The following is a 22,230-nucleotide window of genomic DNA, read 5'->3' as shown; positions in this document are numbered from 1 at the left end:
GGGGCTAGACTACTTTAAATAAAAAAACAAAAATTAAAACAAAGACAAAACAAAACAAAAACCACGGATGCCTGGGTGGCTCAGTCGGTTAAGTGTCTGCCTTCAGCTCGGGTTATGATCCCAGGGTCCTGGGGTTGAGTCTCACCTTGGGCTCCTGGCTCAGCCTTCTTCTCCCTCTGCCTGCTGCTCCCCTGCTTGTGCTCTCTCTCTCTCTCTGACAAATAAATAAATAAAATCTTTAAGAAACAACAAAAAACTAAAACCATTCTATACCCACACAACCATTGTTTTTCACTTTCAGTATTCAATAAATTACATGAGATAGTCAACATTCATTATAAAATAGGCTTTGTATTAGTTGATTTTGCCCAACTATTAGCTAATGTAAGGGTCTGAGCATGTTTAGAGTAGGCTAGTTAGGTAGGTGTGTTAAATGTGTCTTCAACTTATAATATTTTCAATTTGTGGTGGGTATATTGGGACATAATCCATCATAAATTGAGAACTGTATTAGCTTTCTAGGGGTATGACAAACTTAGGACCAATTTATTTTATTTTATTGTTTTTTAAAGAGTTTATTTATTTCACAGACAAAGATCACAAGTAGGCAGAAAGGTAGGCAGAGAGAGAAGGGGAAGCAGGCTCCCTGCTGAGCAGAGAGCCCGATGCAAGGCTCCATCCCAGGACCCTGGGATCACGACCTGAGCCAAAGGCAGAGGCTTAACCCATTGAGCCACCCAGGCGCCCTATTATTATTATTTTTTTAAAGATTTAATTTATTTATTTGAAAGAGAGTGAGAGAAAGAGAGCATGAGATCAGGGAGGGTCAGAGGGAGAAGTGGACTCCCTGCCACGCAAGGAGCCCAGTGTGGGACTCAATCATGACCTGGGATCATAACCTGAGCCAAAGGCAGATGCTTAACAGACTGAGCCACCCAGATGCCCATGGACCAATTTAAAATATATTTTCATCATAAGGTTTTTTTTTTATTTTCTTCTTCCTTCCCCCCTCCCCTTTTAAGTGAGCTCTACATCTAACGTGGGGCTTGAACTCACAACCCCAAGATCAAGAGTCATGTGCTCTACCAAAAGCCAGCCAGCCACCCCTAAGCCTAAGGTGTTTGGTGGCACCACCTACACACTAAGAACTGTGAAAGATTGAGATTTTACTCTGCCATAGTTAGCCTACCATAATTGCATGGATTTTTTTTTCTTTTAATCACATGGATTTTGGCAGAAGACACACTACTCTTGGGTCAGAGACCAAGGACAGATTACTCAAAGCAATAGCAGTAGCCAGAGTTTCAGGATTTGTGTTGGCTCCCCAAGGCCGAATTCCCACAGGCAACACAAAAGCAGGCCAGGTGACATCTTACAGCCGGTGGGTTGCATTATAGGAAGGGAACCCTGAACTTAAAGAACATGCATATTTTATAATAGGCAGTAAGCATGCCTACCTTTTTCTCCAGAGGTAGATTTTATGGCTATCTTCGAAGGCTGTACACAAACCTGCCTCTGGTCCAGAGGGAGACACCATCAGTATCTTCCAAGACTGCTTACTACATAAACTGTTGAAAAGATAGTCTGGAACACAGAGAGTCAGTGCCTCTGTTCACAAGATGTGCAGAAACTTGAGCAACTCATGAAGAATTGTCTTCTAACAAAAGATACTTTGAATTGGGCCATGAACCCATGCTTGTGTTTTGGTCAATTATTAGGATAGTTTATCCCCCTTCTATTTAGAGCCAAGATCGAGACAGATAAATTTTCTTGCTGTCCTATGGTGTAAGGCAGGTGGTTTTGTTTGATAAAAGTGTAGACCTTTGTGTTCTAGTTTGTGTATGAGTATGTTGCGTGGGTTAAGGATCTCCTATTACACTCCCTACCTTGGCTGGAATCTTGGGTTTGTCTCTTGTCCCTACACCCTTCATAGTCGTTAGAACTCTAGTCCAAGCTCACTAGAGTTCAGAAGACACCCAAGCCCCATAAAATCTTCCTTTTGTGCTTGCTTACCTCTTGTTTCCCACTTTCACTTGATTTTTGGCCTCTGGTTATTCCTTAATTTTTTAGTATCTCAGAAATGTATTTCAATAGATTTTTTTAAAAAAGATTTTATTTATTTATTTGAGAGAGAGACAGTGAGAGAGAGCATGAGCGAGGAGAAGGTCAGAGGGAGAAGCAGACTCCCCGTGGAGCTGGGAGCCTGATGCAGGACTCGATCCCGGAACTCTGGGATCATGACCTGAGCCGAAGGCAGTCGTCCAACCAACTGAGCCACCCAGGCACCCCCAATAGATTTTTTTAAAGAAGTATTGTTTTTTTTTTTTTTAAAGATTTTATTTATTTATTTGACAGAGAGAGATCACAAGTAGATGGAGAGGCAGGCAGAGAGAGAGAGAGAGAGGGAAGCAGGCTCCCTGCTGAGCAGAGAGCCCGATGCGGGACTCGATCCCAGGACCCTGAGATCATGACCTGAGCCGAAGGCAGCGGCTTAACCCACTGAGCCACCCAGGCGCCCAAGAAGTATTGTTATTAAAAAAAAAAAAGTATTATTATTATTATTTATATGAGAGGGCTATTCTGTGTCTCTAACCTCCTGTACTGCCATGGTGGCTGAAATGCAGGGAGGTAATCATAATTGGAGCTTAGGGTATTGTGAGTCACCTGTATGAATGCTGAATTCACCCAGAAAGCTGCCAGGTTTGAAAGAATATACTTAACCAACACAATTAGGAAATGAGATGTCTTAATTAACTGGATTCCCCTGCACCCCGTTATCTAAAGAACCACCTGCTTGGGGGGGGTTATATCCACTTAAGCCTGCTATACACAGGAAGCAGGGACTCAGGAATCTCTAAGTTGTATATTTCTCTGCACAGCTGCATCGATTATTTTGTTGGCAACTTTAGAACTATTGCAGGTTTTCAATTTCATAGCTTTGATATAGCAACTATTTGGACCACTCCAGGGTTAACAGACTCTGGAAACTTGCTATGCAAAGTGAGCCCATGATCAACAGCATCAGCATGAATACCACCTGGGTGCAGTGAGACATGAAGATTCTTAGGCCCCTCTCCAGCTCTACTGAATCAGAATCTGCATTTTAACAAGATTTCCAGGTGGTTCCTTTGTGCATTAATTTTTTTAATTTTTTTTATTATTATTATTTTTTTAAGATTTTATTTATTTATTTGACAGAGAGAGAGATCACAAATAGGCAGAGAGGCAGTCAGAGAGAGAGGAGGAAGCAGGCTCCCTGCTGAGCAGAGAGCCCGATGCGGGCCTTGATCCCAGGACCCTGGGACCATGACCTGAGCCGAAGGCATAGGCCTTAACCTACTGAGCCACCCAGGCGCCCCTTAATTTTTTTTTAAAGATTTATTTGCTTATTTGAGAGAAAGAGAGAGAGAGAGAGAACAGTTGCAGAGGCACAGAGGGGCAGAGGGACAGAAGCAGACTCGCTGATGAGCTCAGAGTGCAGAGCCTGATGCTGGGCTGCGTCCCATAGCCCTGAGATCATGACCCAGGGGATATCAAGAGTTGGATGCTTAACCAGCCGAGCAACCAAGGTGGTCCTGTGCATTAATGTTTGAGAGGGATTGCCCTAGAAAAATGTTTTGAAGAAGGTAGAGTTGTTGCTGATGACTCCAGCAGTCATAAAATTTGGAGGAAGTGTAATACAATGTAGAAAGCATGGTTTTAAGAATCAGACTCTGAGGTCCACTCCTGAATAACAGTGTAAGTTTCAACAAATCACTTAGCATTTTTATATGTAGGATCTTATTTCACAAGATTGTTAAAGGAATAAAAACAGATAATGTAAAGAGTGCCTATGACAGCACCTGTCATATAGTAGGTATGAAGCAATAGTTTATTTTCTTTCCTTTTTCATGTCTTGCCTAGAGGGAATAATTTTTCCCTCTGTCATTCAAGTGTGTAGAAAATAGGGATACCTGGGTGGCTCGGTTGGTTGGGCGTGTGCCTTCGGCTCAGGTCACAATCCCACAGTCCTGGGATCAAGTCCTGCATCAGGCTCCTTGCTCAGCGGGGAGCCATATTCTCCTTCTGCCCGCCTCTCCCCCTGCTTTGCTCTCTCTCTCTCATTCTGACAGATGAATAAAATGTTAGAAAAAAATGTGTAGAAAGTAGTTTTTATAAATTCATAAGAAATGTCAGTTACTGTGGCACCTAGGTGGCTCAGTGGCTTAAGCCTCTGCCTTCAGCTTGGGTCATGGTCTCAGGGTCTTGGGATCAAGCCTGGCACCGGGCTCTCTGCTCAGTGGGGAGCCTGCTTCCCCCTCTCTCTCTGCCTGCTGCTCTGCCTGCTTGTGATTTCTTTCTTTCTGCCAAATTAATAAAGAAACAGAATCTTAAAAAAAAAAGGCTTTAAAGAAATGTCATTCATGAATAAGTAAGATATAAATTCATGAATAGGTAAGATATAAATTATAAGTTTCCATAAATGATGAAATAGGGTTTATAAGAGATACATACAAAAATGTTTAAAACAGGGGCACCTGAGTGCTCAGTTGTTAAGCGTCTGCCTTTGGCTTGGGTCATGATTCCAGGGTCCTGGGATCGAGCCCCACATGGGGCTCCCTGATCAGCGGGAAGCCTGCTTCTCCCTCTCCCACTTCCCTTGCTTGTGTTCCTTCTCTTGTTGTGCCTCCCTCTGTCAAATAAACAATAACCTTTAAAAAATGCTTAAAACAGGGACGCCTGGGTGGCTCAGTTGGTTAAGCAGCTGCCTTCGGCTCAGGTCATGATCCCAGCGTCCTGGGATCGAGTCCCACATCGGGCTCCTTGCTTGGCGGGGAACCTGCTTCTCCCTCTGCCTCTGCCTGCCATTCTGTCTGCCTGTGCTCACTCTCGCTTCTCTCTCTATGACAAATAAATAAATAAAATCTTTAAAAAAAATGCTTAAAACAGAAATGAAACAAAAATGAATATCATTGGAAGCTGAGTAAGAAAAATACCTACCATGTAGTCTATCACAGTTACCATAGGCAAGTTTGAAATGTAACACCGAGCTTCCTAATCACCATAGCAGAGAGGAAAACTCAGTATTTACATAAGGAACTTATTCCAGAGACAATTTCCTTTTTTTTTTTTTTTTTTTTTTTTTTTTTAAAGATTTTATTTATTTATTTGACAGAGAGAAATCACAAGTAGGCAGAGAGGCAGACAGAGAGAGAGGAGGAAGCAGGCTCCCTGCCGAGCAGAAAGCCCGATGTGGGGCTCGAACCCAGGACCTGGGATCATGACCTGAGCTGAAGGCAGCGGCTTAACCCACTGAGCCACCCAGGCGCCCCTTCCAGAGACAATTTCCTTGGCAGTAAGGTCCAAGAGGAACGTGCTGCATGAGTCCTTATCCAAGCAGCATCAGTTTAACGGGATATATTTTAATAGTACAACTGGAAAGTAGCTGCTAAGAGAATAAAAATGTGACCTTTAAGGGATCTCTGCTCCTTTATACTTGAGGATTAAAGATAGATGGAATCTAAGCAGAATTTTTTCTTCTTCCTTAATTGCTAAAAACCATCAGAGGCTGAAAGAAAAATTCCTTAATAAGCTCTCTAGAAATGGATTATCTATAATTCTTGGAAAATTAATTTACACAATCAGAGGAATATTTTATGTATCAGTTATAGGCATGGTAAAACGTCACTCAGAATTTTTCTAACCTGTAGGAGGTATGTAGACAACTGGAATAAAATATTCTTTCTTCCCCCCAATAGGGACCAACTCTTTTTTATTTTTTTTTAAAGATTTATTTATTTATTTGACAGACAGAGATCACAAATAGGCAGAGAGGCAGGCAGGGAGAGAGGAGGAAGGGCACTGAGCAGAGAGCACGATGTGGGGCTCAATGCGGGGCTTGATCCCAGGACCCTGGTACTAAGACCCGAGCCGAAGGCAGAGGCTTTAACCCACTGAGCCATCCAGGTGCCACAAGGGACCAACTCTTTTTTAGCCTATCAATATTCTCTTGCTCTTTTCACTAGATTCATTCCCAGTAAAATAAATGAAGGCATATATATACTAAAACAAAACTTAAGCCAGTTGATGTCTTATGTTTTACAATGATTTTTTTTAAGTAAGCTCTATGCTCAATGTGGGGTTTGAACCCAAGATCAAGAGTTGCATGCTCTATTGACTAAGCCAGCCAAGTGCCTGTATAATGATTTAAAAATAAAATAGCATAGAATTCCTACTAATTTCTTAATAGTTTCAAACAAAAAATGCATGATCAGAAATATTGGGGAGACGTCCTAAATGAAGAATATTTTGGCAAGTTTTTTTTTTTTTTTTTCTTTTTATGCTGCTTCCCCCACCCGCTCCCACCTCCCTTTTGGCAAGTTTTTTTAGGATCTATTGTGTTGTTTTTAATATTTTCGAAATTTCTGGATTTTTTTTTTTACTCTGTGATATAAATGGGCATCCCTCTGTTGGGGTCGATTCCACGTTAAAACATGTTAACCCCCTAGGGCCTGCCTGGGCCTACTTAGCCATAGTGACTCCATGTTGCCTAGGTAGACATTTTGTTGTTTAATAAATGCCTCAACAGTTATTGATATCAGTTCCAGGTAACTGTTACTAAAACACACACCCAAAACAAGGCCATTTTGTTTATATCGGTTCCAGGTAACTATTACTAAAACACATACCTAAAACAAGGGAATTTTGTTGTTTAATAAACGCCTCAACAGTTACTAGTATCGGTTCCAGGTAACAGTTACTAAAACACACAGGTAGGAGACATCCAATCAGCCAAAGCCACATATGTAGATGCCTGCGATTGTGCCCTATAAAAACTAGCCTGTAAGACCAAGGGGTGTCGCTCTCTTCGGAGGCGGCCCTGGCCGGTCAGTCTGACTTCTAATGCTTGGCATAGGATAAAGCTTTACATAACTTTCACTTTGTCTCAGCCTGGCTGGTCAGTCTAACTTCTAATGCTTGGCATAGAATAAGGCTTTGCGTAACTTTGTCTCAGTCTCGTTCCTTTGATAACGGACCCAACACCTCCCTATTAATACAAACTAGATCTATACCATATTTCTAAATGTCTATAGTGTAATCCACTGAAGGGATATAGTATTACTTATTTAACTAATATTTAAACTGTTTTTTAGTTTTTTTTTATCATAAAAAACCATAGTCATTTTCATCTTTGTACATGTATCTTTACACACTTGCTTGGGATTACTTTTTGTCCCCCCTTTCCTGGGATTACTTTCCTAAGAGTTCTCAAAAGTGGAATTGTTAGGTTAAAGGGGATATATATGTAAATCTTTTTTTAAAAAGATTTTATTTATTTATTTGACAGACAGAGATCACAAGTAAGCAGAGAGGCAGGCAGAGAGAGAGAGAGAGGAGGAAGCAGGCTCCCCGCCAAGCAGGGAGCCCGATCCAGGGAGCCCCAGGACCCTGGGACCATGACCTGAGCCGAAGGCAGAGGCTTTAATCCACTGAGCCACCCAGGTGCCCCTATATGTAAATTTTTAAATTCATTTTGCCAAACTGCATTCAAGGGAGATTATATCAGTTTACCTTCCCACTGAGAATGCATAACATTGTCCAATTTACCTATCTTTAGTGAAAAGCAGCAATCATTATATAATTGCCAATCAGAGAGGTGAAAACTGATTCAGGAATTATTTTAGATTATACTCTCAAAAAAAAGGAAGGGAGGGGAGTAGCATGGAGTAGGGGGAAAAGTTAAGTCAGGTTATCATCTCAGCTGGAAACTAGCTTCATTCGGCCTTATCCCAAGGGGACTTTGGTATATGACCTGCACCACAAAGGTACTGCCTCAAGGTAAGAAGGCCAACTGTGAGCTGCCTCTGGGAGGGGGTAACCATCTTCTTAGATGAAACAGTTACCTTTGTCAAGTGCAGTTCTCTAGACTCTAGAGAAAGGACACCTGTGGACTTTAAGCTGCCAAGACTCATAGCAGCTCTGGGATGGGTGTACCTTCCAGCAGGGAATACTGGTGGGTATGGTAGTCAAGTAATTGAGTGGTGTTCTCTTTAGTTCACATTCACCCAGAAACTCAGAATGTGATACTATTTGAAAATAGGTTCTTTGTAGATGTAATTAGTTAAGGTGAGGTTGATAGGAGTTAGGACACACTACCCCAAAATATGGCACCTTGGCATACTGAATATTTTAAGCTGAAGGAGTTGGAGAAAACAGCAGAAGCAGTAAAGTCATCCTGACCACCTCCCTCTCACCCTCTGAAAGAGATCATAAAACACTCATGTGAGAGGTGGCCTCCCTACATCCCAGGGAAAAGGAGTAGCCTTATGTCTGAAGGAAAGCAAAGGGATCCTAAGAAGAATATGAACAAGACAGGCCTTGCTAAGTTTTCCTCAAGTTACTACACTTACTTTCTTTAACTTATCTTTAATTTAACATATCATATCTCCTTAACTCATCACAACTGTCTACTGTTCATCAAATCTAGCATAAAAATCTCAGGTCTGTTTCTATGAGTCTTCATTTCCTTACGAAGGTCTTCCGTGTCATATAAAAGTTATTTTCAGACCCAGCGAGGGACCCTAAGAGGGTCAAGGAAAACTTTTTCCTCACCTACAAATTCATGCTAGATTACAGTGAGCCTTAAATCCAATGACTCGTGTGCTTATAAAAAGAGGAGAGCACACAGACAGACACACAGAGAAGGCCATATACAGATGGGGGCAGAGACTGGAGTTATGCTGCCATAAACCAAGGAACGCCTGGGGCCACCAGAAGCTGGAAGAAACCTCTGTGGGAACATGGCCCTACTGACATCCTGATTTTGGACTTTTAGCCTCCAGATCTGTGAGAGAATACATTTCTGTTGCTTTAAGCCCAACCAGTGTGATATTCTGTTACAGCAGCCCTCGGGAACTTGTGAGGTAGGGCGCTAGCTATTTATCAAGCAGTTCTTATAGTATGGTTCATGGACTCCTGGGCACCCCTAATGCCCTTTCTGGAAGCCTACAAGGTTAAAAGTATTTTCTTTTCTTTCTTTCTTTTTTTTTTTTTTAAGATTTTATTTATTTATTTGAGAGAGAGACAGTGAGAGAGAGCATGAGCAAGGAGAAGGTCAGAGGGAGAAGCAGACTCCATATGGAGCTGGGAGCCCGATGCGGGACTCGACCCCGGGACTCCGGGATCATGACCTGAGCCGAAGGCAGTCGTCCAACCAACTGAGCCACCCAGGTGTCCCAAAAGTATTTTCATAGTAATAGTAATAGTAAGACTTTATTTGCCTTTTTTTTTTTTAAACTGTGTTTGTTTCAATAATGGTGTGAGAGCAATCAATGGTGGGTATCATTGTTGGTGTCTCAACATATATGAGATAATGGCACCAAACTGTACTAGTAGTTCTTGCATTCGTCACTGCCATACTCACGATAACGAAAATGCCAGTCTGTATAGGAATGTCCCTGAAGAAGCATAAAAATTATTAGATTTATTAAATCTTGACCCTAGAGTACTCATCTTTTTAATATTTTGTGTGACAAGTGCTTTGGCTAACAAAGCACTTCCATGGCATACTGAAGTACAATGGCTGTCTTGAGGAAAACATTTGTGTAATCACTGGAACTGTGAGCTCAAGTAGGCGCCTTTTCCCATAGACTATCACTTCTGCTTGAAAGAAGAGCTGCCTGAAAAACTACGATTATTCAGACTAGGCATTTTCTTAGAAATGAAAGAAGTGGGGTGCATGGCTGGTTCAGTCAGTACAATGTGTGACTTTTGATATCAGGGCAGTAGGTTCAAGTTCCATGTTGGGTTTAGAGATTATGTAAAAAATTTTAAAAAAATCTTTAAAGGATAAAAAAAGGACACGAATGAAGTGACACTGTTACTTCAAGGAAAAGAGTGGATGGCATTTGTTACCAATGATAACAGTTGAGTTCTCAAGCAAAAATTAGTATTTTGAAAAACTGATCTGACATTGTGAGCTTGATATCTTCCCAGTTCTTTTTTTTTTTTAAAGATTTTATTTATTTATTTGTCAGAGAGAGAGAGATAGCACACACAAGCAGGCAGAGTGGCAGGCAGAGGCAGAGAGAGAAGCAGGCTCCCCACTGAGCAAGGAGCCTGATGCAGAACTCGATCCCAGAACCCTAGGATCATGACCTGAGCTGAAGGCAGTGGTTCAACCCACTGAGCCACTCAGGCATCTCGATATCTTCCCAATTCTTCAAGAGTTTCCTGATGAGGGGTGCCTGGGTGGCTCAGTGGGTTAAGCCTCTGCCTTCGGCTCAGGTCATGATCTCAGGGTTCTGGGATCAAGCCCCGCATGGGGCTCTCTGCTCAGCAGGGAGCCTGCTTCCCCCCTCTCTCTGCCTGCCTCTCTGCCTACTTGTGATCTTTCTCTCTGTCAGATAAATAAATAAAAAAATATTAAAAAAAAGAGTTTCCTGATGAGATCCATGGTGATATTAACAAATATGATTTTTATGATCATGGAATATGTCAACATTTATTAGACCTGCATAACTCTGGGAAACATTTTCCAAATGACTAATGTGTGATGTTACAGATTAATGTGTGAGAAAAAGATACGTTCAATATCAAGATAGACCAATGTTGAGTTTTTAGATAATAGAATATGAAAACCTCATTGCTATTGGTTTCAGATTTTACATTGTAATCATCTTTAATAAACTACCACTTGCTGGGTAGGCTACCTGAAGCACTGTTTTTTTTTTTCCCCTACATGGATAAAATCATCTTTAATTTCTCTAGATGTATTTGAATCCTTAAACTAGTTCTATATCCCCCAATAATGGAGAAGGTTACACATCTGTGGGGACAGAAAGTACATGGGAAATCTCTGTTTCTTCCTTTCAATTTTGCTGTGAATCTAGAAGTGCTCTAAAAAATAAAGCCTATTAAAAACACAAAAACAAAGCAAAGAAACAAAAAGTTGAGTGCTACATCCCCAATTCTGTTGCTATATTCACTTGGCTACTGTAGATGGTAAGTCATACAAAAGAAGGATAAACTCTTTGGATACCTGAAGCATTCTCTTTTTTAAGAAATTACTAAGTGTGTATGGAATACTATAAACCACTGGGCATTGGTTATTTATTGGTAAGTAAAATAGACATAGCCTTATGCCCTTGTACCAATTCTTGCTTCTAGTTAAAGATGGGGGTGGTAAACATGTTTCCTTCCTGTCCCTCGTTTTTCTTTTTTTTCCTTCCTATCCCTCTTATGACATCACTGAAATAGAGATTCAGAAGCACTAAGAAGAAAAAATAGTAGTGAAGAAATCAGAGAATGAACTTTTAAAACATTTTAAAAAAATATTTCTTTTTAAGTGATCTCTATGCCTGGGACGGGGTGGGGTGGCTTGAATGTACAACCCTGAGATCAAGAGTTGCATGCTCCACTGCCTGAGCCAGCCATGCACCCCTAAAACATTTCTACAAGACTATTCTGACACATGGAATGAGGAAGCTACAGGCCCCATTTACAAGGCTGGAGAGATGCAGGTGACCAGTTTGCCACAAACCTCTAAATGTTGGCGCTACTGGAATTGGCACACAAGGAAATACAGCAATAGACGTTAGAGCTGGGATATTAATTGAAGAAATGCATATAGAATAGTTGACCTTCCCTTATCTGCTCCATTCTTCATGTGCGCAAAATACTGCCAGACCAAAGGCATCAGACATTTAGCACCAAGCCAAAATCAGGAGTGTTCTCTAAGAGAAGAGAAATGCTAAGGCCCTTATCAGAGGATAGAGAAATAAAGAACTGATTAAGAGGCATTAAGACTCAATCTAAGATGGGTGCCTGGCTGGCTCAATCGAAAGAGCTTGCAACTCTTGATCTCAAGGTTGTGAGCTTGAGCCCCATGCTGGGCATACAAGTTAGTTTAAAAATCTAAGAGATCTTGGGCGCCTGGGTGGTTCAGTGGGTTAAGCCGCTGCCTTCGGCTCAGGTCATGATCTCAGGGTCCTGGAATCGAGTCCCGCGTCGGGCTCTCTGCTCAGCAAGAAGCCTGCTTCCCTCTCTCTCTCTCTGCCTGCCTCTCCGTCTACTTGTGATCTCTGTCAAATAAATAAATAAAATCTTAAAAAAAAAAATAAAAATCTAAGAGATCCAACATGAGAGTCAATGAGTGTCCTCAAAAAGGGTGCAATAAGGAGTAGTGATGTGATGGTAGTGAAGAGGAGAAAGGAAAATCAAAGAGAAAATAAGAGAGCAAAATGCATTCAAATTACCCATCCCAGACACATCCTGAAATACTCTATTTCCATCATTAAAGAATGGATCCTAGGGGCACCTGGCTGGCTCAGTCAGTAAGCATGCAACTCTTCATCTCAGGGTTGTTAAGTTTGAGCCCCACATTGGTTACTGATAGAGATTATTTAGAAATAAATCTTCTTTGGGGTGTGGCACCTGGGTAGTTGATTTAGTGGAGAGTCTGACTCTTGATTTTTTTTTTTTAGGATTTTATTTATTTATTTGACAGACAGAGATTACAAGTAGGCAGAGAGGCAGTCAGAGAGAGGAGGAAGCGGGTCCCTGCTGAGCAGAGAGCCCGATGTGGGGCTCGATCCCAGGACCCTGAGATCATGACCTGAGCCGAAGGCAGAGGCTTTAACCCACTGAGCCACCCAGGCACCCCCTGACTCTTGATTTCAGCCCAGGCCATGATCTCAGGGCCATGGGATCAACGGTGTTGCCTCCATGTCCAGCAGGGTGTCTACTTGAAGATTCTCTTCCTCTCCCTCTCCCTCAGCCCTTCCCCACCCTAGCTCATGTGCTTTCAAATAAATAAATCTTTTTAAAAATTTTAAAAAGATTTTTATTTACTTATTTGATAGACAGAGATCACAAGTAGGCAGAAAGGCAGGCAGGGGTGGGGGTGGAAGCAGCCTCCCCACTGAGCAGAGAGCCTGATGTGGGGCTCGATCCCAGGACCCTGGGATCATGAACCTGAGTTGAAGGCAGTGGCTTAACCCACTGAGCCACCCGGGCACCCCTCAAATAAATAAATCTTTTAAAAACATCATTTTTTAAAAAAAGTACGGGGGTAAAACAGATTTCTTTTCTTTTTCTCTTTTTAAGATTTTATTTATTTACTTATTTGTCAGAGAGAGAGAGAGAGCAAGAGAGAGAGCTCAAGCATAGGCAGGGGAATGCCAGCCGGAGGGAGAAGCAGACTCCCCACCAAGCAAGGAGCCCAATGAGGGACCTGATCCCAGGTTAGAAAATAGTGGGGGTATGCCTTCAGGGTTCTGAGGAAATTTCATTTTTAACTTGGAATTGTATATTCAGTGAAAAAATAATCAAATATATAGTTTGGAGAGCACCAATCTAATCTTTGCTCACTGAGGAGCTCACAGCTTGTCTGGGAAGAAAGGTAAATATGATATGCTTAAGGTAAGAAAATGTAAAGAGGTCTCACAGGTGTTACCAACATGGAGAGGGGCACCCAACCTAGTCTGGGGAAGCCATAGAAGATTTCTTGAAGATATGATCCTGAGTTAAGCCTTGAACCATAAGGAAACAACTTGGTAAATCTCTTCAATAAATTTCCCTGACCTAGAGTAGACTGTGATAAGAGAAATTTTATCTCCATATTCAAACTTGGCTTCCACATAGCTTATAACTGGTCATGACTAAGGGTATAAGCATTAAAAAATAGTCATGATTTTGCTCACTCCTTCTATCATATATGCACTGTACCTGATTTGCAAGATGTGCAGCTTAGTTCTCCTCATGACTAATCCATTGGAAGTGGGGCACACCTGCCTTTCCTTCTGACTTGAGCAAATGGTTGAAACCATTACTTTTTTCTTTCACTGTGATTCTCTACCTGTGTCAAATGAACTCAGTTTTTTTAAACGTGTAGGCCAAACTTTTCAAATTCCTTACTGGCATGTGATTTAGGTCTTATTAACTTCTGTGTGATTATCATTTATTTGTTTTTTGCTTAGATACCAGGGCAGGCTACATTCAGATATCAGAGAATGGTTTGTGCTGTATTGGAGCTAAAAAGTTTAAAGAATGAAAAGATAGTTGGCAAAGTCATATTTGTGAACTTCCTATTTCTTTTTCTTCCTATTTTTTATAAGCCAAAAAGACAAATAAGGTAGCTATGAAGCCTTGCTCCTATTTGGAATTCTTTTTTGAATGAAAATAAAAATGTCCCCAATTCTCTTTGAGATAAGCATCAGCTGAATAAACCTACTTCATTGTTATTTTGTAGCACACTCTAGTTCCTGTATATTTGAAAAGTTCTATATTTTCACACACTTTATCTACTAAAAAATTGGTAAGAACAAGAAGATCTTGTAACCTGTTCACAAGGCTACTTTTTTCCTTTTTTTAAAGTAGACTCCACACCCAACATGGGGCTTGAACTCATAACCCTCAGATCCTGAAATCAAGTGTTGCATGCTCTACCAACTGAGCTAGCAAGGCACCCCTACAAGGCTAATTTTTAAAGATCAGACTCATTCACCATGACATGTTTTTGTCATCAGAGCAGAGAAACCTGGCTAAAAGAAGGAGAAGGAGTGTTTTAACAATATTCTTGTAGTTAGACTCTCCTTCATTTTCTATTTTAAAACATTTCTTTTTTTTTTTTAAGATTTTATTTATTTATTTGACAGAGAGAGGCACAGCAAGAGATTAAACACAAGCAGGGGGAGTGGGAGAAGGAGAAGCAGGCTTCCTGCTGAGCAGGGAGCCTGATATGGGGCTCAATCTCATGACCCCAGGATCACAATCCCAGCCAAAGGCTGACGCTTAATGACTGAGCCGCCCAGGTGCCCCTATTTATTTATTTTTAAAAGATTTTATTTATTTGAGAGAGAGAGCATGTGAGAGAGAGAAAAAGAGCACTTGTTTACAAGAGCAGGGGGAGGGGCAGAGGGAGAAGCAGGCTCCAGACTTGGGGCTAGATCCCAGGAACCTTGGGATTATGACCTGAGTCTAAATCAGGAGTCAGATGCTTCACTGACTGAGCTACCCCAGTGCCCCTAGACTCCCCTTTATGAAAAGAAAAATATAAATAAGAAAGCCCAGTCTGGGGATGCCAAAAAGACCCTCTCATTCCCGCTGAATATTGTATGGATGAGGGGAAAAGATCATTTTCTTCCTTTTTTTCAGGATGGTCCCTCATTCAGTGATAGTAAAAACTGAGCACGGTTCCTGGTTGAATAGTGTTCCCCCCAAATTCATGCCCACCTAGAACTTCAGAGAATGATCTTATTTAGAAGTAAGATCTTTGTAGATGCATAGAAGTTATGATGAGGTGGTAACTTGTACCATAAGGATTAGGGTAGGGCCTAAATCCAGTATGATTAATGGAAGTTGGCCATGTGAAGACAGAGGCAGAGACTGGAGTTATGTTGCCACAAGCCAAGGAAAGCCAAGGACCGCCAAGGACTACTGACAGTCACCAAACTAGGAGGGAGGCATGCAGCAGATTCTCCCAGAAGGCACCAAACCTGGTATACCTTGATTTCTGGATTCCAGAATTGTGAGAGGATAAATTCCTGTTCTTTTAAGCTACCCAGCCTGTGGCAATTTGTTCACAGCAGCCTTAAACTGACAGAGGCCTTCAGCTCCTCTCCATACCCTGTCACCAGCAGGTGGGTATCCCTCCCTTAGTTTGGGAGTTCTAGCAGGAAGAGGTCTAATTCTTTTTTTTTCCCCCTCAAAGATTTTATTTATTTATTTATTTAGAGAGTTCCCACATGCAAGCAGGGGAGGGGCAAAGGGCGAGGGATAAAAGAATCTCAAGCAGACTCCACACTGAGCACACAGTCTGACCTGGGGGCTCTATTTCACGATCCTGAGATCATGACCTGAGGCAAAATCGAGAGTCAGAAGCTTAACCGACTGAGCCACCCATGCACCCGAAGAGGTCTGATTCTTAACTCCGACTGCCTCTCATTCCTCTTTTCTCAGCTTCCCTGACATTGACTGTGTCCTAAAGATTCTAAGCTTTTCACTTAGACCATCCTTATTAAATGGAATTTTGCTCTCAGACTTTTAATCAATGTTTAAATAGTCTGAATATGCCTCCCAGAAGAGTCACAGGTATTTACATGGCGATTCATACCCTGAAATCTGATTGGCCAGAAAGCTGTTGCTGTTTGAGTGGAAGAGCAAAGGCAAGGAAGGCCTCTTTAATGTACTAACACAATGAACATCTCAAGGGCTGTGGCAATGCTACAGTCTCTGTACTTCATAAGCCCTATGGCTATTCCACCCACTGAGAAAGTGGAAACAGATGACTGTTATCAACCACATAGGAAGAAAAAGAAAGTAGAGGTAGTGATTTTAACATATACAAAGTAGAGTTTAACACAGAGGATGAAAAAAAAAAAAGACAAAGAGGATAGAATGTCTCAGTAGGATCATCTGATCTTGATAAATGGCCCTGTTAATCCTTGACAGTATTGTCCTCTAGTGTCTTAGAAACCTTGGGTTAAATCCTATCACTAACTGTAACACTCCATAATTTATCTTCCTAGAGCCTCGGGGTTTTTTTAATCTGCAAAATGGAGATAATACATATCTTGCCCATAGAATGGTTGTAAGGCTCATATTAGCTAATTTATATAAAATGCCTAGGATTCAATAATTGTTAACTTTCATTCCCACTCTGCTTGCTTGCCAAAAAAAAAAAAAAAAAAAAAAGCCAAAATCCTCATTCCTTCTTCAAGCCCCCTGCTCAAGCCCCATTGCTTTTTTCCCTCTGCATTTGATCATGCTTCCCATGTTATACAGAAGTTATTACTTTTATTATAATGAGGCTAGGAATCTCTCAGTTCTTCAATTCCTTTCCTTCATGAGGGCCTAGTCTTACTCTCCCCACTCACCTTCTGAAGATTTCTCCCTTTCTGTGTGAAGCTACGTGTTTTGGTTTTGTCCCCTAGAAGTTCCGTATTTTAGCTCCAATATTTCCTATGTTTTCACCTTTTATTTCTCCACCACTTCTTTTCCTTCAGCATATGAAAATCTTCCTCCTATTAAAAATGAACTAATAACAGGGGCACCTGGGTGGCTCAGTTGGCTAAGCGACTGCCTTCGGCTCAGGTCAAGATCCCAGGGTCCTCGGATCAAGTCCCGCATTGGGCTTCCTGCTCAGTGGGGAGCCTGCTCCACCCCCCCCCCCGCCCCGCCCCGCCGCCCCGCCTCTGCCTGCCTCTGCCTGCCTCTCTGCCTACTTGTGCTCTTTCTCCCTCTGTCAAATAAATAAATAAAATCTTAAAAAAAAAAAATTAAAAAAAAGAACTAATAACAGATCTAAACTCTGAACTTCTGACTATGGTAGGTTCAATTCTACCTTTCTCCTTTCTTAGACAAGCTCCTATTTTTTTTTTAAGATTTATGTATTTATTGGGGTACCTGGGTGGCTCAGTGGGTTAAACTACTGCCTTTGGCTCGGGTCATGATCTTGGGGTCTTGGGATCGAGCCCCACATCCGGCTCTCTGCTCAACAGGGGGCCCGTTTCCCTCTCTCTCTCTGCCTGCCTCTCTGCCTACTTGTGATCTCTCTCTGTCAAATAAACAAATAAAATATTAAAAAAAAAGATTTATGTATTTTAGGGGGAGGGAGAGAAGGAGCGCATGTGTGTGTGCACGTGTGCGCGTACACACACACACACACACACACACACACAGGCACAAATGGGGGGAGTGGGGCAGGGCAGAAGGAGACAGAATCTCAAGCAGACTTCCCACCAAGCAGGGAGTCTGAGATGGGCCTCCAGGTGGGGCTCGATGTCACAAACCAGAGCTGAAATCAAGAGTCAGCCACTAAACTGACTGAACCCTCCAGGTGCCCCTACTTTTTTTTCATTTAAATTATATTTATTCACCTTCTGAAAAGGCAACATTTATGAATCAAAATTCAAAAAGGCATACAGTACAAATTTTCCTTCCTATCCCTGATTCTCAAGCCATTTACCTTCCCTGAGCAAATGGTTTCCTGTGGTCTTTTTAGAGATCAGTCTATGCATATATAAGCAAATACACATTTTTCCTTTTGTATGAAAATTTTAGCCTATTACAGACACTCTTCTGATCCTTGCTTTTTTTTTTTTTCAGTTAAAAATATATCTTGGAGGTCTTTTCATATCAGTGCGTAAACAATTTCCTCATTGTTAAAGTGTTCTCAAAAGCAGCTGCCAAGATGGGATTAGACATGCAAGAAACTTACTGGAGGAAATGCCTGTGAGGGAGGAAAAGGAGCTGGAGACAATCAGATAGTGATGCTGATTTGAGCCCCATGAAGGGGGGCGGGTGGGAAGTTAGGAGGGTTGGGGTAGTAGTGACTCAGACTGCAACATAGTTCTAAGAAAGTTTCAGACAGGCTTAAACCTGGGGATTCCTTAAGACAAAGTCACACATCAGAGGAATCCTGCATCCTGCAGGAATGGACCTGCCTGAACATCCTGCTATGCTCAGTCATCGGCTGGGAGCAGTCCATGGGGAGTGCAGCCTCATTGCAAATGCAGTGGTAGAATCAGGGCTTAGCAGATGGAGCCTCCCTGGACGGAAAGATCTGAGAGGAATAGTTCACGGCCTTCATATTATTTTTAGGGCTGCATAATAATCCACTGATGGATGTGCCATAATTTATTTATCCATTCTGTGGGGTACATCACAGCACCCACCCCAAGGAGTGGTACTACTATGTATTATTATTATATTATTATTATTATTATTATTATTATTTTGGAAACTACGATGTAATTTGGATAGATGCTGCCAAGATTAAAATCTAATGTATATACTGGTATATATTTTGTGAATGTGCACTTTCACTAGCAATGTAGAAGAATATTTCCTCATTTCCTTATTAACACAGGGTGTGGTAAAACTTTCGTTTTTTTTTAGTTAACTTCTTCATAATCTATATTTGATTTTTTACTTACACATTTTCCCACTTTTCATATACGCCCAAGTACATACTCATTAAGCCTTGTCTCTTTAATTTACTAGCTCAGTTTGTTCATATGTAAAATAACAATAAATCAAGAAATTTAATAGGGATATTTTGACTATAAAATGAATGCAAAATTCCATAGTTAAGAATCAACCAGGGCGCCTGGGTGGCTCAGTGGGTTAAGCCGCTGCCTTCGGCTCAGGTCATGATCTCGGGGTCCTGGGATCGAGTCCCACATCGGGCTCTCTGCTCAGCAGGGAGCCTGCTTTCCTCTCTCTCTCTGCCTGCCTCTCTGCCTACTTGTGATTTCTGTCTGTCAAATAAATAAATAAAATCTTAAAAAAAAGAAAGAATCAACCAAAAAATGTTCTAAATCAACCAAAAAATATTCTCCATACTCTACACTGATGATTTTCAGATCTATACATTTAGGCCAGACATCTTGTCAGCAGGTAAAAATATTCAACAGTTTACTTGTTCTTTTAAAAAAAATTTTTTTTTTAAAGATTTTATTTATTTATTTGACAGAGATCATAAGTAGGCAGAGGCAGGCAGAGAGAGAGAGGAAGAAGCAGGCTCCCCGCTGAGCAGGAAGCCGGACGCGACGCGGGGCTCCATCCCAGGACCCTGGGATCATGACCTGAGCTGAAGGCAGAGGCTTCAACCCACTGAGCCACCCAGGCACCCCATATTTACCTTATTATTAAAGTCAAAACTCTGAGAGTCATTTTGGATTATTCTCTCTTCCTTAAACCCACACTTAATTAACCACTAGATTCTGCTGAATTTGATTCATAAATGATTCTGGTATCTGTCTTTTTCTCATGATCAGCACTGCCCATCTATTGTTCATCTATGCCCATCTATCCCTGTATTTTATAAGTATTAAGGCAATAGCTCCTTCCTCTTCTTTTTTCTTTTTTAAAATAGGATTCATGCTATGGGGCTTGAACTCAAGACCCTAAAATCAAGAGTCACATGCTCTACCAACTTGGGAAGCCGGCCAGGAGCCTTGAGGCAATAGCTTTACTGTTCTTACCTTCTTCCAATCTATTTTGAACACTGTCATCACGAGGAGTTTTTGAATACACAGCACTGATGATAATACTCTCTAGCTGAAGAGTCTTTAATGGCTTCCTATTGCCTATAAAATGATGAAATCTAAAACTTACTTAACATATATTGCTCTTCATAATCTGATCTCTTACCTAACGTCTTTTTAGATATCCCCTTTCCCTGCTTTAATCTGTAACATTCAAACTAGTTGCATTTCTCAGAATATATCATGTTCTCTCTTGATATATGTATTTGCCATCCTGCCTTAAATAATTTCCTGCTCTTTTCCCACTTGCCTTTCACATAAGGTTCTTAAAATTTTGGGTCAAACTGACCTCCCAAGCTTAGCCTGACTCCTCTAGTAGTCCTCCTATTCTACCATTGCTTTTTGTATCCACAGGGTTTATTTTTTATTTGCCTGCATGTTTATTTCTTCAGTAGGTTTTGGTTCCCCGGATGGAAAAAGACCAATTTCATCTGGTATCTCCAGCACTTATCACGGTTCCTGGAAATAAGAGAAACTCACATACTTTTTGATTGGCTTCAAGATCTGAGAAGTTTCCCAAGAAATTTACTCTTGTAGTAAATAAACGATCTCCATCCCTCCCCCCACCCCAAGTTTTCCAGGTTTCTCCCAAAACCTAGCGGGCAGGTCACTCACTACTAACTCTCCTTACCACTTTAGATAAAAGTGACCATTTCTTCCTTTGTGCTCCCACTAAAAGCGGTATATTAGTCCTATCCTAGCAGCAATCATGTTTAAGATTGTATCCTAAGCATCTGACACGTTAAGCACGCAATAATTAAATGAATCCATGTTTACTTTAAGGAGACTTTCTTTTTTTTTTAAATTTTTAAAATTTTTGTTCATTTGACAGAGAGAGAGAGAGAGAGAGATCACAAGTAGGCGGAGAGGCAGGCAGAGAGAGAGGGAAGCAGGATCACCGCTGAGCAGAGAGCCCGATGCGGGGCTCGATCCTAGGACCCCGAGATCATGACCTGAGCCGAAGGCAGAGGCTTAACCCACTGAGCCACCCAGGTGCCCCTTAAGGAGACTTTCTTAAATATTCTAGGAGAATGTCATCAGTATGCATAGACCATAAAAAGACTTTTAAAATCCAAACCTGATGATTGTTTTAAAAACGATCTATCCAGGTGCAGGGAGGGAACAGGGGAGGAGGGGAGGGGAAAAAAAAAAAAACGATCTATCCTCCTGGCACTCTTTTTTTTCTTCAAGATTTTATTTATTTGACACAGAGATCACAAGTAGGCAGAGCAGCAGGCGGGGGGGGGGGGGGGGGGCGGGCAGGCTCCCGTAGAGAGCCCCAGCGGGCTCAGATCCCAGGACCCTGAGATCATGATCTGAGCGGAGGGCAGAGGCTTAACCCACTGAGCCACCCAGGCTCCCCACTCCTGGCACTTTAACTGCCGTTAGACAGATGGCCAAAGCTTGGCTGTGGGAACCGCATATGGTAGGAGGAGACCGTGACTGGAGCGCGAGGAAAAGGATGATTGGTTGCTAGGTCTCAGAAGTTCTCCTCAGACCGAAGCTAGGACTTGGAAACCGCTGATGGTTCAGCTTTTGAAATACGGTTTTTGCATCGTAAAGGAAAAAGATTAACCTATCAGAAACAACCGAGCACACCCCATTACCAATCAGGAGCGGGAAAGAAGCCAAAGCCTGGGGATACCCACGCACCAACGAGGACGTCATTCTCCAGTCTCAGCCAATGAGCGGCTGGACAGGGGAGGGGGCGGGGTAACAGGAGGACCAATTGTCACAAAAAACAAACAATCTGCAGTACAACTGCCTTAACCACAGCCCTCGCCTCTCAAACCGCTGGAGCAAACTCCTGAGCAAAGCACTTGCCAAATGCTTTCCACTCTCCTTCTCGCCTGGAAGCAGTTATAGTGGAGTACCTTCCTCACACCAGAACAAGGGCCTTCTTTTCACCAGCTCCCACAGACTCGCAGAAAGAATACTGCAACTTTGAGGTTTCTACCTTCACAGGAACTGGCAGAACGGCGCTACCTGAGGGGGAGGGGCGGCCCCAGTACGCAGGCGTGCACGCCTCGTGGGGGCGGGGCTATGGCGGCCCACAGCAACCTGGGTGCTGTATTCCTTTTGCTGGCAAAACTCAACCTCTTTTGTAGGCTTCGGAACTACATTTCCCAGGAGCCCCCGCGACCTCAGGGTGGGCGGGATGGTTCGTTAATGAGCTTGAGGAAACCGCGGCGCGGCCCAC

The 22,230-nt window shown here is 42.0% G+C and overlaps 1 long non-coding RNA gene across 1 annotated transcript in view; it reads right to left on the bottom strand.

Moving 5' to 3' along the window:
• Nucleotides 1-22,005, bottom strand: part of LOC125102689 (uncharacterized) — a 50,153-nt gene extending 28,148 nt beyond the window's left edge. The window contains exons 1-2 of the long non-coding RNA XR_007128172.1: nt 21,905-22,005; nt 1,458-1,584 (exon numbers count right to left, since the gene is read on the bottom strand). This is a non-coding gene — a long non-coding RNA (uncharacterized LOC125102689). The remainder of the gene's footprint in view (nt 1-1,457; nt 1,585-21,904) is intronic.
• Between the last annotated feature and the right edge of the window lie 225 nt (nt 22,006-22,230).

This window comes from Lutra lutra, chromosome 6 (assembly GCF_902655055.1).
Source record: "Lutra lutra chromosome 6, mLutLut1.2, whole genome shotgun sequence".
NCBI classification, from domain to species: Eukaryota; Metazoa; Chordata; class Mammalia; order Carnivora; family Mustelidae; genus Lutra; species Lutra lutra.
This window is presented reverse-complemented; position numbering and strand designations above follow the sequence as displayed.